This window comes from Amaranthus tricolor, chromosome 2, assembly GCF_026212465.1.
Source record: "Amaranthus tricolor cultivar Red isolate AtriRed21 chromosome 2, ASM2621246v1, whole genome shotgun sequence".
NCBI lineage: Eukaryota > Viridiplantae > Streptophyta > Magnoliopsida > Caryophyllales > Amaranthaceae > Amaranthus > Amaranthus tricolor.
This window is the reverse complement of record NC_080048.1, coordinates 29595870-29613624: the sequence shown is the minus strand read 5'-3', so window position 1 is coordinate 29613624 and position 17755 is coordinate 29595870. Positions and strand designations below refer to the sequence as shown.

General features: G+C 36.0%; 1 non-coding gene across 1 annotated transcript; it reads left to right on the top strand.

Annotated features, from left to right (window-relative positions):
* The first annotated feature begins 15954 nt into the window (after window positions 1-15954).
* LOC130807090 (small nucleolar RNA SNORD25) lies at window positions 15955-16041 on the top strand. Its single transcript, XR_009040463.1, has one exon. It is a non-coding gene; the product is annotated as a small nucleolar RNA SNORD25 (small nucleolar RNA).
* The last annotated feature ends 1714 nt before the right edge of the window (window positions 16042-17755 follow it).

Sequence of the window (17755 nt, the reverse complement as noted above, 5' to 3'; positions counted from 1 at the left end):
CTATGTGCTGGGGCAATTTCTGTTGCTTGTTGACTTTTGTCTCGACCGAATTTGCTCTAGCTTCGAACAAATCTACCCCACTTCGGCCGAGACTATAAAACTGCTGCCTGGAGCTGTTTCTTTTCTTCTAACTCCTATGATAAATAACTTTCTATGTTTGGTTTCTTGGGAGGTTAATATCAATTAGATCATATAATTTACTTTAGTTTTAAAACCATATAATTTCATTGAGGCTTTTGTTAATCTCATTTTTAATCATGCATTTAACATTCAACCATTGATAAACTTTGTCTTCTCCACTTAAATTTCTCATTTGCAAGTGTATTATCATCCTCCATTGGAATTACAATTATCAAGGTATGGTTGTTCTTCAATTTCTTAATCATGTAATTATTATTGTTTTTGTTTGTTTTATTAAAGTTAATTGCTCTCATGTATTCAAATTGTGAGTAGTCTTCTTTCTAGGACTTAGTATGAACCCTAATATGTATTAGGATTAGTTAATATTTGTTGGTTGGTGTTGTCTAGGGAGTCGAGCAATAACCTGAGCGCAAGGCAAGATCAGACTGGACCTCTGCGTCCCCAACCAAATCTAAAAGACAAGTCCTCAATGCATAGAAACCTCCCAAGCCTAGCATAATAGGGAAGAAGGAAAAGCTTACATTGTGGATCACATAGTTTGCTAACTGCTGCCATGAGCTTAATGGTTTTAGAAACCCTCTTTAAAGAAAAATCATGACACCAACAATAGTACCATCATCAAGATACCAAGCCTGGAGGTTAAACTTACAAGACTGCTGAATTTTCAAGACCAAGGGGTGCAAAATAAGAGCAAAAAGTAAAGGGCCTAAGGGGTCATCTTGTTGAACACCTTAGAAGGACCAGAGAATAGAGTCTATATAATGTAACCTAGCAGGTGGAGAATAACAAAACTCCACATAAGGAGCAAGAAAGGGGCACTAGATCCTTGTTTCAAACTATACAACACTCTTATCAACTCTGTTGAAAGCATTTTGAAAATCCATAAAAAGCATATAGATACAAACTAAATCACCCTTACATTCAATAAGCCTGTTAACGAAATGAAGAATAGCCTCACCACCCCATTGTGTCCCGACCCCAAACTGAAAATCTTCAGAATAGGCATGCATGGTTTTTCCAACAACTAACGTGACAACCTTAGGCACAAGCTTATGCCACATCGTGCCAACAACAATAGGATGAATACCACCCCTGGCTTAACCAAAGGGGTAAGGGGTGCACTTTTAACTAGCTATATAGCCCTCAAGCACATTTAGACACTTACCATCTAAAAGAAAATTGACAACTTAGTGATGGAGCATAACAAGGCGTCATCAATTGCTGACGTCGGACCTCCCAGTATGTCCACTAAATGTTAAGCTCTAAGCCCATCCCTATCCTTAGGAATACTATGCATCCTACTCTGCACTTAGGCTTTGGTCACTAAAATAGCTTCTTCATCAAGAGGGATAGAGGGTAAAACTGAAGGAGCCGCAAAAGAGTGCTTAGATTCACTAGCCTGAAGGGTGTCAACACCAGAAGAGGATAACACCTTGATGAGAGTAGTATAACGACCATCTTCAAGCTTACAGTTGCACTGAAACAAATTGGAATATTCAAGGTTACTAACCTTCTTAGCACTAGCACTGGGGGGAGGTACCTCAGCTAGACGATCCAAAACCAAACAAAGTCTATCACTCGGATCTCGCTATCTAGAAACAGCATTCGAAACACTATCAAACTGGCAATGCTCCCTCATGCCTGACCTACACTCGGATCTATTCTTAGGCAAAGAGGTACCCATAAAAAACAGCGCAAGATAAAAAGTTGCACCCAAGCAGATACATCACTCGGGTAAGCTAGGACTACATCAAGAACATAAAGGAACACCCTAGCGAAACCGAGGCGCAATTCAGGGGAATGCTTTTTACCGTTCGAAAAGGTTTTTAAAAAATACGTCCAAGAAAATCAACATCAAAACTAGAGGTAACGCAACCACTAGAAGAGCCCAAGGGGGGCCTTTTCTTCAATCACACTTAGTACACCCACAGAGACCAAAGGAAAAGGGATCCCATGGATTGCATCATCACCTAAGGTAGGGGAAAAGATCACTGAGCTGTTAGCATGCTTACAATTCTTACTATAAGAGTGAGTAGGAAAGCACTGTGCACCAAGCCAGATGTCCGCCTTTTAAAGAGCTATGTCCAGAGATGAGAACAAACAAGAGCACTCACAATATGATATTTAAGAACAATCCATGACTAATCCGAGCTTAAATGACAAGACCCAAGATGATCAATGAAGTACTTCTTAGAGACCCCCTTACCACCTCCACTGTTACAGCCATCATGTCCCTAAACGGGCACGAGATCCTATCAACAACCATGTGAAGGGACCAAGAAAAAAGAACCAACATACACTAGAAAAATAACACCCACAATAAACTATGAAGCCAACTAACTGTTAACCCAAGAGGGGGGAGTGGAAACATGAAACAACAGGTTGAAGGAGCTGGTAGCAGCCACTGCGAGACAAAAACCAAACCAACTATGGACAAAACAAACCAGCACTGAACCAAACAACCAAATATTGAACAAACCAAAATCAAAATCAAACAAACATTTAAAATCACCAATACCACATACACAGCCGCCTACACCATCACTATTAAACACATATACACCGTGGACAAAAAACAAATCCCAACAATGAACCACTTATGCAGCCGACTATACCACTATACAACCAGCTGGAATGACCCCAACAAAACCCTGTAGCCGCACTAAAAGCGCACTGTGATTGACATAGTTGAAAGGGAGGCCCAACTGTCCAAACACTAAACCACCTATAGACCCCCCCTCCCCCCCGAATGAGAGACCCAAGTGACCCAAATCCACACCTAAAACCCTTGAAACCAAACAACGAACCACCTAAAAAATGACCCAAAAGTAAAACTCACCGACTTTGAAAATGACCCAGCACTGACGGGTAGGTAGCCGGCAGCAAAAACCTACCAAAGGAAAACACACTAACAACGATGAGGGGCACTGTATCTGAAGCCGCAGGAGTATGAGGGGAGAGGACCACCACGCAACCACTGTTGCTCCTTCTCACCTATAAAGTCGCCCTCTAAATTGAAGGAGGGAGGCTCTCCGAACGGCTCTTTAAACTTTACAAAAAGTTTTTAGGGACTTGAGAAACAAACTGAGCATTGATAACAAGTTTTTAGTGTCATTTGTTAAAAGGCCAGAAAATCAAATAATATTTATAAACACCCTAAGCACTTTACATAGCATACTAGGAGAATGAGATCAAACCACAAGGAAAAGGGAAGCAAGACTCTAGACTTGATGTAGGGAGACTATATCAAAAATGGGTTGGTGAACTAAACTAATGACAAGAAAACAAATCAAGAATGAAAATGATACAAAGCAATGAAAGATAAACGAGGATGAATTAGATCCACCCTAGAAAGGTCAAAATGGACAAAAGATAAGCTAGGTGAAGGGAGATCATACAATAACCAATTATGGCATTCAAGATAACGAGAGGAAGTTTGTGACCCCACAAGTCACATAAACGACCTATAATCGCCTTATGTCTTCGAAGGAGTGGCAGGACAAGATTCATATCAAATGTCAACAAACGCTGATCATAAACCTTAAACCCTAATCCTATACAATGAACTATACCAATCCTTAGGATTTCACTAATCAAACCCCTAAGAAAACTATTCACACATGTCTAATCTAACTAGGGCAAGGGAAATAAACAAAGACATAAATGAAAGCATGAAGAACTTTAATGTAATTGAACAAGAAAGCAATAAAGAAATGAAAGCAACAACTATTCTGTCAAAGCAATAAATGGTGAACAAGAACTATAAAGAAAGTAATGAAATCAAACAAAACCATAAATGAAAGCATTAAATGACATGAAAACAATAAAAAAATGAAACTTAAATAAATAAAATGCTTGAATGAAAGGAACTTGAATCCAAAATCGAAGCTTGAAAGAAAGACTTAAATGTAGAGAAAAGCAATAAAAGAAATCTTAAACTAATCTAGGGCAAGAAATGTAAATGAAATCATAAAGGATTCATATTCTAAGAAGAGGCAATTAGCTCTCATAATAGGCGTAGGGTTTATAGAGAAAAATGGGGTATTTTATAGCCTAAGAACAAAGGGGGAAGAAAGCCCTAAAATAAATCTCGAAGATAGGCTTGCGAAGTAAATGATTTACGCACAGTAGCAGGGAGATTATATGAAATATGGGTTGGTGAACTAAACTAATAACAAGAAAACGAAACAAGAATGAAAAGGATACAAAGTAATGAAAGACAAACGGGGATAGACTAGATCCACTCTAGGAAGGTCGATATGGACAAAAGATAAGCTAGGTCAAGGGATATCATACACCTAAGCATGACACTGAAGATAACGAGAGAAAGTTGGTGACCACACAAGTCGCACGAAGGACCTATAATCGCCTTATGTCTCCTAAGGAGTGGCGGGACAAGATTCATATCGAATGTCAAAAAACAATCATCACAAACCTCAAACCCTAATCTTATACAATGAAGAACGAGAGCAATTGTTAGGTTTCACTAATCAAACCCCTAAGAAAGTTACCCACACATGTCTAATCTAACTAGGGTAAGGGAAATAAAGAAAGACATGAATGAAAGCATGAAGAACTTGAATGTAAATGAATAGGAAAGAAATAGAGAAAACAATAAAGAAATGAAATCAGCTTGTCTATCAAAGCAATAAACGGTAAACCAGAACAATAAGGAAAGTAATGAAATCAAACAAAACCATAAATGAAAGCATTAAACGATATGAAAACAATAAAGAAATGAAATTTACATAAATAAAGTGCTTGAATGAAAGAAACTTGAATCCAAATACAAAGCTTGAAAGAAAGACTTAAATGTAGAGACAAGCAATAAAAGAAAGCATTAAAGAAATCTTAAACTAATCTAGGGCAATAAATCTAAATGAAAGCATAAAGGATTGAATTTTTAAGATGAGGCAAGTAGCTCCCATAATAGGCATAGGATTTATAGAGAAAAAAGGGGTATTTATAGACTAAGAACAAAAGGGGAAGAAAGCTCTAAAATAGACCTTGAAGATAGGCCTGCGAAGAGAACGATTTACGCGCAACACCAGGTTCATTCGGCCGAATGGACCACTCATTTGACCGAATGAGCATGCGTTCGACCAAATGGTATGTTATTCGATATATTAAACAAGTTTGCGTTAAGGACTTGAGTCTTGATCTTCTATTCGACCGAATGTTGCTAGGACTCGGTCGAATCTCTGTCCATTTGCCCGAATGATGTATCATTCGCCCTTTCCATATGCTTTCGACCTCATTCACTCGAGCAGACTCCCATTTGACCGAATCTTTGTTGGATTCGGTCGAATCAAGGCATTTCCTAGCCAATATGTATCTTTGAAGTATCAAAGGGCTTTCGAACACTACGAAACTTTCGAGGAAGCCTAGAAATGCATGGTAAAGCTCTAATAAGCGCGTCTAAACCCCTATAAGAGTTTCTAAGCCTCAAACACACTACATTTAAACTTGAAGTCTTCGAAAACACCTTAAATGACCTTAAAACAGTCCCATGACAAGAACAAGATAAAATCATGTGTAATGTGCATAATGTCAATCTAAAACCACGAGACTTGACACTGAACTAGAGTTGAAAAACGTGCAAAAAAACGAGCACATCAAGTTGTTATTGTTGTTGTTGTTCTTATTGTTATCATTATTATTATTATTATTATTATTATTATTATTATTATTATTATTATTATTATTATTATTATTATTATTATTATTATTATTATTATTTTAAGAAGAAAAATTTTCCATTAATAAAAAAAATTATTACAGGAGCAAAGTCCAAGCGACTCAATAAACTTCTAACAACTGCATCAGATAGCTAAGTAGGCCCACCTTCTAGGAAGAGTTTCCTACCCGCCTTTTTCATATGCATAGCAGAGAGTAGAGAGACCTCAAAAAATAGGATGAGTTCGTACAGACAATCTTGTGTTTCTAGTTTATCGAGGAAAGCAAGCCAAACAATGAATCTTGTTTAGGGAGAGCATATCTAGACCAGGCCTAGCTTTCCCGATTAACCTTCTCTAGGGGGTTAAGCAAGTTCTGGTATACCTCACTTATGGGATATCTATGGTTTTTCATCCATTACCCAAGTTTCTTTTTTGACCCTTGCATATGTTCCTAAAGGCCCAGCTAGATGTGACGGGGGGCCAAGGGGGTTGAACCACTTCCACTTGCCTTCTTTCACATACACCCCATGGATCCACTTGACCCAAAGAGAGTCCTACATCTTGCTGATGTGCCACACATTTTTTCCAACCGCAGCGATGTTCCATGGTTCAATGTTTCGAATACCAAGGACCTATGATTTCTTAGGCATTGAGACCTGAGGCCTGAGCGAAGAGATTGATGCTCTCGGTGAGAATCTGAATGGATGAGGAGTCGCCTTTACACATCAACATGAGATCATCAGCAAAAATAAGATGGCTTATACCCAACTTCTTACATCTAGGATGATATCTGAACTTGCTTGATTTGCTAGTGGGTTTCAAAAGTCGAGAGAGATATTCCATCCCTATGACAAAGATGAGGGGAGACATTGGGTCTCCTTGGCAAATACCTCTTCTAGATCGAAAGAGCTTTGATGGTTGGCCATTCAACATAAGAGCTAATTGGGCTGTGGATATGTAGGTGTAGAAAATTCGCACACAGTTTTCTGGGAAGTTAAGAGCAATCATCATATCTTTGTTAAAATCCCAGTCCATCATATCATAAGCTTTTCACATATCAATTTTTAGGAGGCAGATGGCAGAGCAGTTCTTCCATTCATAGTGTTTTACAATGTCTTGACACAGGAGGACATTGTGGAGGATGCTACGACATGCAATAAAAATCCCTTGCGAGCTACAGATAATATCATTTAAGATCAGCTTCAACCTGTTAAATATTAGCTTAGAAATGCGTTTGTAAATAACACGACAATAGGAAATGGGACGAAAGTCACCCTGGTCATTTGGGCAAGCGATCTTGGGAATAAGGGTAATTGCAGTCACATTCCATGCCTCGAGGAGGATACCAATTTCAAAGAAATTTTGGATGGCCTTCACAATATCCTTCCCTATGACATCCCACGTTGCTTTAAAGAAGCCGCTGTTATATCCGTCTAGACCAGGAGCTTTATCATCGTGGATACAACACATCGCATCTTTGATTTCCTCATAGGAGAAGTTAAGGTTGAGGACACTTCTATGAATATCATTCAATATTGGCCTCTTATTAATGATGTCCATGTTGATTCTATGCTGACTATCCAAATTTTCACATAAGATGCCTTTGAAGTATTGCAGAATTGCTTGCTGGTTTGTGGTTCTGATTCCATCTACATAGATAGAGTGGATGGTGTTTCCCTTCCTTTTGTTCTTGATACTGTTATGGAACAGATTGGTGTTGTCATCCCCTAGTTTTAGCCAGTTCATTTTGGCTCTTTGTCTGGTATAAGACGTATAGTCATCTTTGATTTTTCTGAGGTACTCAGTTGTTGCGTGTTCTTGCTCTGCATACACCGGATTCAAGGGATTAGTATGCATGTAGTCTTGAATATCAAGCAATTGATGCGCAGCCTGTTTAAGTTGGTTTTCAATGTGAGTACTCATGAATTTACCTTTCAAGACTTTTTTCAACATTTGCGGTTTTTTTCAGAATCTGGAAGTTAAGGTGTCCACTCATGTTGTTGGACAATATGCTCTTGACCGTTGGCATAAACTCTTCTTGCTTCCCCCAATGATTATAGAATTTAAAGGGATTTCTAGTTTTGATGGGATTAAAGAAGTAGACAACCATAGGTGTATGATCGAAATCTCGTTCCAAATGGAATGTGGCTTCAACATTGGGGAAGGCCTCCTCCCATTGATGGTTAGCCATAACCCTGTCAATCTTAATCATAACCTGTGAGTGCCTAGCTTGCTTATTATTCCAAGTGTAGAATCTACCATTGCTTTTTACATCATATAACCCGCAATTCTCCATACATTACCTCAAAGGAAGAGTTTCTGTGAGTCTAGGAGTACTGCCTATTCTCTCGTTGAGGTTTGCAATGCAGTTGAAGTCACCCAGAATAAGCCACGACCTATCCGTCTTCTGATCTATATCATCTAGATATTTGAAAAGATCCATCCTAGCATTTTTTTTTTCAGTTGCCCCATATACAAATGTACGCATAAAGCTATTCCAGCTGAAGGGGTGCAATCTAAATGGACGTATTGACTATGGTATCTCATGTTATTAAATTTTAGGTCCTCACTCTTCCAAGATACAATAATTCTACCCCCTTTGTGCCATCTAAGTTGTGAGTAAAAAACCATCTTGGAAAATTTTTTTTGGTAAAGACGGCCCAAACCATTCCTCTTTACCTTGGTTTCAAGAAGGCCAAACAGGCTTATGTTTTGGCAGGCAATGAACTTTTCCACTGCATCTTGTTTACTTTCCTTATTTAGCCCTTTTACATTGCATGGAATGATATTTCATCAGGTGGGATTTTAGGGTGTGTCCCCTCTATTTCTCCTACTCCTTTGTCTTATACTAAACTTGCCTCATTATTACTATTTTCCTTCAATCCTGGTCTGTGTGCTTCACAATCATCTAAGGAACGTAATGCATCAAAGTCATTACTAGTCACTAGTGGATTATATTTATCCACAGTTGATGCACATGGATGAACACAAGCTGCTGGAATCTCCTCAATCTCCTTACTGGATGAATCAGGGGGTGGATGATCATTCCCTGTTGCTGCTGTCTCACTACCCCAATGCTGCTGAAACCCTCTGACATCAGTGGTGTTTTGGAGAGTGGCTGCAGCCTTGTTCTTTCTCACCCATTTAAATTTTATCAGACAAAAAACATCCTCATTAACCAACATATTGGGGCGAGGATTGGTTTACTTCATGCCAACCCGATATTCCAATTTCGTGTGCCTAAACTGTTTACATTTGGAGAACCATAATGGGAGCCAATCGTACCGAACCTGCTAAGTTACTAACTCATCTTGTTTATTGGTGTAGTATAATTTCTCCGGAAACCCCTCATTAATGTCCATGTCGACTAGCACACGGGCATACCACATTCGATCTTTATTTAAAGTAGTTGTGTCTACCTTAATCAATTGTCCAAGGTACCCAACAATTTTCCTTAAAGTATCTTCACCCCAATAACTAACATTAAATTTAGGCAATTTGATCCAAATAGGCATGGTGGTTAAGTTATTTTATTCATACGACATTTTAGCATCCCACGGTTCGATAACGAATGGCATATCGATCATACTACAAGCTCTCTCTGGTTCCTTTTTTGATTTAAGTCTAATAAGGAATACTCCTTTTACCTATCAACATTCATGTCTTTCCAAATTATTTTGATAAAACCATCAATGACATGAAGGGGGGACGGGGGGGAGGGGGGGGGGGGGGGGTGGCGTGTGGTGGGTCTTAGTACTAATAACATAACACACCACGGCAAATTCAAAGTATGTAATTTGATTAGCAATATCCTTTGTTGTTTTTTTTTTTTACTGATTTTGCGGAATTTGAGGGTCGTACCTGACTATGTGAGGGTCTCCAGATGCACCGCGGGTTCATTTCGCTCCTCCTCATCAGATTCTTGATCTGATTGCTTCGATTCTTCATGCTGAGCACAAGCCTGGGACTGAGGCGCTTTCATGGACTAGAAATTCGAGTTTGCTGACACGGGGAAGAGGTCTTTAGGGCTGGTGCCTCGTCCATTGCCTCCGGTGGCTGTCTCTGCTGCATCACCGCTTTCCTTGGCCGTCCTCTCTGTCCCATGGTGGGCAATGATATCCAGATTGAAAAATCTAGAGAGAAGGTAGAGAGAGCAGCAGCAACAAAACTATTATTAGGGGTGTTCAAAACCGGATACCGGGTCGACCCGGTTCCGAAAAACCGGGTACCCGGTTTTCCGGATACTTAAAATTCTTTTCCGGATCCGACCCGGTTTAACCGGGTCGGATACCGGATACCCGGTTTTGTTAAAAACCTTTTTTTTTATTATTTCTATTTATTTTTTTTTATATAATTCAAATACTAAATCTCTATAAATAGTTATATACTTAACTTAATTTGTCATAAACTATTAAAATACAACCATTAGTTAATTGAAATACAACCATAATTCCATAAACTCATAATTCAATAAACTAAAAGCAAGCGATTAAAATTTTTAAGTTGAAACTTCAAGCTCCATTAATCATCTTCAACGACGTCAAGCGTTTCATCGATTATGACCTCCGGATGCTCCAAAGTTAATGCATTACCTAAACCAAGAGCACGAACAGTCGAACAATATAAGGTTAAAAGAAAAATATTTTTACTCTTAAATATTAAATAATCAATTGAAAAATAATTAAAAATTTATTCTAACCTTTATCAGTTTCATCACAGTTATCATCATAAATTACCATCATCAGTTCATCACAATTATCATCATAAATTACCATCATCAGTTCATCACAATTATCATCATAAAACACCAAGCAGGATTTGTACGTAGAAGTAAACCTGCAACTACCTTTAAAAAAATAAAACTAAAAGCCTCCACCAAGGTAAAGGAAAGAATTTGAAGTTCCTAACAGAGTAATATGCTAATGGTTATCCTGGACCTTTTAGTTTCAGCTAAGATAGTCACAAACTCACAATTGTCTGCAACTATATTCATCCCAGATTCCACACAGAATTCACAATTTACCAATTTACCATCATCAGTTCATCACAATTCACAATCAATTACCAATCTAGTGATAAATATCAGAATTCACAATTCACAATCAATTACCAATCACAGTTCATCAAAAACATTGAACAAGTTGAACAAATATCAGAATCAAATCTCAAAGACAAATGGCAAAATAAAAATGATAAAGAGCTACCGAAAATCTAGATGGTAGTGGGTAAGAATCCATGTAGATCTTCAATAAGTACCGAAAATGGCTAATTAAATCTGAGCCAAATTCGAAAATGGCAAAAAAAAAAAAATTAAATAAGTACCAAATAACTCACCCAATCAGAAAATGGTGATGAACTAAAAATGCGAAAATGGTGATGAACTAAAAATAAATACCAAAAAAATTAAATCTGTGACAAATTTAAAAAAATGCGAAAAAAGCTAAATAAACTTACCTAATTAAAGAACTGAAGAACTGAAGAAGAAGAAGATGACGTCTCAACGTGAATGGTAAGAAGAAGCAAGATGAAGGCGTGAAGAACTGAAGATTGAAGAAGATGAAGATTGAAGAAGATGGCGGCTAGAAGAAAAATGAAGAAGAAGAACTGAACTACTGAAGCAAGGATTAGTGAATGACGGGATAGGCCCAACCCAAGGTAGATTTAGGGTTTTTAGTTACCTTTTAGAATAAATTTTTTTTTTTTAAAAAAAAAAAAATTTACAAACCGGATACCGGGTACCCGGTTTTCCAAACTTCGTGATCCGTATCCGATCCGAATACCCGGTTTTAAAACCGGGTACCCGATCCGAATTATCCGAATTTGGAAAACCGGGTAATTTACCCGGTTTTAAAATCGGAAAGCAGGTTTTTCGGATCGGGTTTTCAAAACCGGATATTTTTGAACACCCCTAACTATTATTATTATTATTTTTTTTTAAAGAAATTCTACGTGACAGCATCAAATTTTCATAAAACGCAAATAACAGCATTTTTATTAGATTTTTCCACATGATACCATAAAACATTTACATCAAAGTTTTTCATAACCATAAACACTTAAAAACATTTGGTTGACCGTTAAATTAGAAGTTAAAGTTTCTCTCCCATTTCATTTCTAATTTGATTACTTATCAACCCCAACTACTTCTTTAAGACTTTAAATTTCCCTCTCTCGGTATTCATCATCTCCCTTCATTCTTCACTTCATTGCAATCAATATAATGGCTGCCCTAATTTGGAGTGAAATCCAGTAACACACATGTATGTCTTCTTGAATTCATCCCTTTTACTTTTGATTTGCATTCGAAAAACTAGCGAATCTTCCTAAAATTGATAGGTTGGTTTAGGTTTTTATTGCCCTAATTACATGTTTGATTTTATCCCTATTTTTTACAATTGTTAACATCTTATATTTGGGTGCAATAAAACTAACAAGCTTACACTCAAAAATCCCTCATTTGCATATGTTAGGGAGGATTTGTAATTAGTTGATTGTAATTAAGTGAAGAAATCAGCGAAATATTTTCAATTCCCTATTGACCCGTTTCCCTGAAGCGATAATAATTTGTGTTGCCTTCTATTAAAATTTCTTCTTTAATTTAACTATTTTGAAGAAGAGAATATAAGCATGTAAATTTTCAATATACTTTAACTTTCATTTGATCTTTGCATTATTAAACGAAACTGTTATGGGGTCAAATAAATAAACCCGTACCTTATTTAGTCAAACCCTAACCACCCAACTCGGTTCAATAACTTCTTCAAATAACTACCTACTACACATCATAACCTACCACACACCCATCATACCCATGATTCCCATATTAATTCACCATCCAACCTCCATTCTACCATTATAAATACATACATGTCGCGTACATCATTTGCACGGGACTAAGCTTTTATATTACTAACGTTACACCACAATAAATATTCACCCTCCTACGTACAAATATTCCTTCAATTGATCTGAACTCATCCTACGATCCGTTAATCTTGTATTCATTCATTATCATACATTCATTACTTTCTGTCTCCCGATCTGACTTGAGCGTCGGAGGGATTTTCCGGGAGATTACCCCCGGACAAGACTAACGTTGTATTGCAGGATTTGAGGTCTCATCAGTGGAAGGATCATAAACACTTTTAGCATATTGATAGTTGTACCCGATTACACCTATCTCCAGGTATTTTAAGTGTCTTTTGCACTTCCTCGTTTCATTACCGAAACAGTTTGGCGCCGTCTGTGGGGATTTCAAACATAAAAGTCATGTCTCCCCTGAGAAAAATAGGATCAACTTACGAGTTCATATGTAGTAGAATCAAATGTAGCTGTCGGAACGGATAAACGATTAAATACTAACAGAAGGAAGCAAAATTAAATATCTACTGGTCATGAAAAATGTATGTATCCCCAAAGAGTTAACATGCTAGAATTAATTGCTTAAAACAATTCCTTTGAGTTTTGCGGGGAAGATTACAATATTCAAGATTATTGTTGGTTTCATGACGAGTCATCACAACCTTCTTCATCAATGGCATTTTCTTCTAAAACTACCTGAATTTTTAGTCATGGGGAGAGAAACATAAAGCCGTGGCTTTTCCCAAATAACTTACGAAAAAATGGCAACCACCATATTAGTTATAATGCCTTAATAATTGGTGTGATGCGCCGTCAGTATGCTATCAAGTTCAATGGCCAAAGTTTGTGGGATAATTTGTGTAGCCTGATTCTCTTGTCTAAGGTTATTATACATGTTTTATCTTTTGCCGATCATCAAAAAAACTCGGACCCCTCCAATAATTTCGCAAAATTGTCTGAGTATTGAGGGTAGCTGAGTTATGCTATGACCGAATCATCGAAGACCCAGTTGAGTAATTGTCATGATGTATTATCATAAAGTCGAACCCAAGTTCAGTTTGATTCACCTTCTAATGGGTTATTAGATTCGCAGAACATTTTAAAACCAACTTCAAATGACAAAAAAATTTAATCCCAATGTTGAAGTTTGGTTTGATGCACTATCTAGAGGATTAAATGATCCGTAAAACATTTCAAACTTGCTGCAACCAAGTGCTTTCCGTCGAAAAATTACTCCAAATATTGCCTAATTCAATGTATTGGTTGGATTCGGGTACGATTTGAATTGGTTCAAACTATCTATATAGGATCCCCGGAAAACTACCTACATTAACTGTATTGGTTGGATCCGAGTACGATCTGACAATAGTTCAAACTATGATCTATAAATCTGATCCCCGAAAAACTACCTATATTGATTGTAATGGCTGGATCCCGGTATGATCTGACAGAGGTTCGAACCATCCATCCATGAGAGAATAATCTCAGGTAACTTGATACATAAAGCAAAATCATCACCATGGCCTTCTAATGAAATGCTGCATAAAGGATACAAATCTTTGACTAGTATTGCCAAGTGAAGAATATATTGTATTAATCTAATGATGATCATATGGTTATTCTTACTCTTATTCATCAACGTATATCGGGTGTTTTGTATTTGTTGTATTCATGGGTCGATGTGGAACGTGATCAAGTATGATACTGACACATATTGAAAGAATTATTTATTATTTATGCATGGAAATTCAATACTTCACCATTATTATTCTTAATATATTAAGTCTTACATATATGTGGTTTTTAATGATGAATGTATAAAGTTAGCTTTCACCTAGTTTGAAAGTCATATTATTATTGAAGTTCCAACACGTGGGCGTTATTTGTCACATTATGGAATCATCTGAGCTTTCAACTAGTTTGAAGTCATATTATTATTAAAGTCCCAACATGTGGGCGTTATTCGTCATAATATGGAATCATCTAAACTTTCAACTAGTTTGAAAGTATATTATTATTAAAGTCCCAAAATTAATGATTTTAGGCGATATTTGTCTAAGCCTTTATCTTAGTTTTCTAACTTTTCATCTAGTTTGAATGTGGGATCCATGCGAGTATCACCTAGCTTGATAACTCTATCACTTATTAAGCGGACCTATGTCCGATCAGTATATTCATCAACGTTTTCGAAGGATTCACCTAGTATGATTCCTTATCTAAGTCTCGGATGATTAACGGTTGAGCAAAGCGGACCTATGTTCGATCAGAATATTCATCAATTCTTCTGAAGGATTCACCAAGTATGATTCCTTATCTAAGTCCCGGGTGATTGACGGCTGGGCAATGCGAACCTATGTCCGATCCAAATATTCCTTAAATGCAGACTTATGTCTGATCCGAATATTCATCCATGCTTTCGAAGGATTCATCTAGTATGATTCCTTATCTAAGTCACAGGTGTTTGACTGCCAGACCATATCCTCATATTAGGCTCAAATGCCGAATCATCATATCAGGCTCTAAAGTCGAATCATCAAAAGTAGCCCAAAGGCCAAATATTTATATTTCATGGGGCTTCCACCATCATGGGCCCATCGAGGCAAGAATTCGAAGTTTACCTTATTCGGACCTTATTGCATGGTTTCTTCCGAATATTTATTTGATCTGCATCACAGGTATGATTTTTTCCGAATAAAGACTGATACCCTCGCTACATTAAATTCCCTCATCTATCGCTCTTTATGCGTGGGGCTAGTGTTATTGGGTCAAATAAATAAACCCGTAACTTATTTAGTCAAACCCTAACCACCCAACTCAGTTTAATAACTTCTTAAAATAACTATCCACTACTCATCATAACCTACCACTCACCCATCATACCCATGATTCCCACATTAATTCACCATCCAACCTCTATTCCGTACACCACAATAAATATTCACCCTCCTACGTACAATATATACTGAACCAAATATTCCTTCAATTGATCTGAACTCATCCTACAATCCGTTAATCTTGTATTCATTCATTATCATATATTCATTACTTTCTGTCTCCCGATCTGACTTGAGCGTCGGAGGGGTTTTCAGAGAGATCACCCTCGGACAAGACTAACGTTGTATTGCAGGATTTGAGGTCTCATCAGCGGAAGGATCATAAACTCTTTCAGCATATTGATAGTTGTACCCGATTACGCCTATCTCTAGGTATTTTAAGTGTCTTTTGCACTTCTCGTTTCATTACCGAAATAGAAACAAATAATACCAAGAAAAATGTAACAGTGATGAGGAAATTTACAAAACTGTAGTGGTTTTGTGGAAATGATCGCGGTCATTATGAACATCTAACGGACTGAGTTTAATTTTCTTGCCTTATTCCGTTCATAATTTATTTCCTATTTTCTTTTACGTAGTATTTGGAAACATAGAATTTATTTGAATATATAGAATTTAATTTTGATATTCGAATTCAAGAATTGTAAATAACACTTATAAACTTAGAATTTGCAAATTTTGATACTTGATCAAATTTTACATTGTAACTGCAATTCTAGGGAATTGACCCAATTCCCCATTTCCAAATTTAAAATTTGTCAAACGTAGTATTTGGCACAATTTAACATTTGAAAATGAATTCCAAGTTGCCAAACATACCATTAAAGTATTTCAATAGAAATATTAACTGGGTTCACTTTTAGTTCAAGGTGCTTATTTTTGCGGAAATGATCGCAATCATTATGACATCTTAAAGCAAGTACTTAGTTTGTTTTTCAGTTTCATTTATGTTTTTAAACAACAAATGATACTTGTACGGGCTCCTTCCAAGATGAGACGGGCTTTTAGTAGACTTTCTTTTTCTATATATATAGAGAGATAAGCCAACAAAAATGTAATATCATTAATCCAACAAATATACGTAACCCAACACATATGTATACGCACTACAAAAAACTATTGAATTGGAGACACCTCATTTCGTCGCCATTTGATAGCTAAATGGTCAAAAAGTGAGCTTGGCGACGGGCGGGTGACGGGCTTCGAAGTGGTCGCCTTTTCGTTCGTCGCCAACTCCAAAATGGACGCCGTTTCCTCGCCATATTTTCAGGAAAAGTTGGCGACTATCGGGCGACGAGATGCGCATCGCCAAGGACCTGTCTGACATGACCACAAATTAAAGATTCTCCTCGCCAACTCTCTCGCCAGTATCAGCGACCAATTGACGACCATTTCCTCGTCGCCAGCATAGCGACCACGTGTTCATAGCTGTTTCGTTGCCTGTCGCCGTGCATATATACATATATATATATATATATATATATATATATATATATATATATATATATATATATATATATATATATATATATATATATATATATATATATATATATATGTATATATATATATATATATATATATATATATATATATATATATATATATATATATATATATATATATATATATATATATGTGTGTGTGTGTGTGTGTGTGTGTGTATGTGTGTGTGTATATATATATATATATGTATATATATATATATATATATATATATATATATATATATATATATATATATATATATATATGTATATATATATATATATATATATATATATATATGTATATATATATATATATATATATATGTATATATATATATATATATATATATATATATATATATATATATATATATATATATATGTATATATATATATATATATGTATATATATATATATATATATGTATATATATATATATATATGTATATATATATATATATATGTATATATATATATATATGTATATATATATATATATATATGTATATATATATATATATATATGTATATATATATATATATATATATATATATATTATATTTATATATATTTTTTATTAGTTATAATATTAAGATAAAAATATATACACATAAAACAAATAAATAAAAATAAAAGAGCTGGAATATTATATATAAAACTAAAGTTTATTTACAAAGTCACAAAAATTACATATATTTAATCATTCATTTGGAGGAGGTGGAGGAGGGGATTGATACAAATTGAAATGC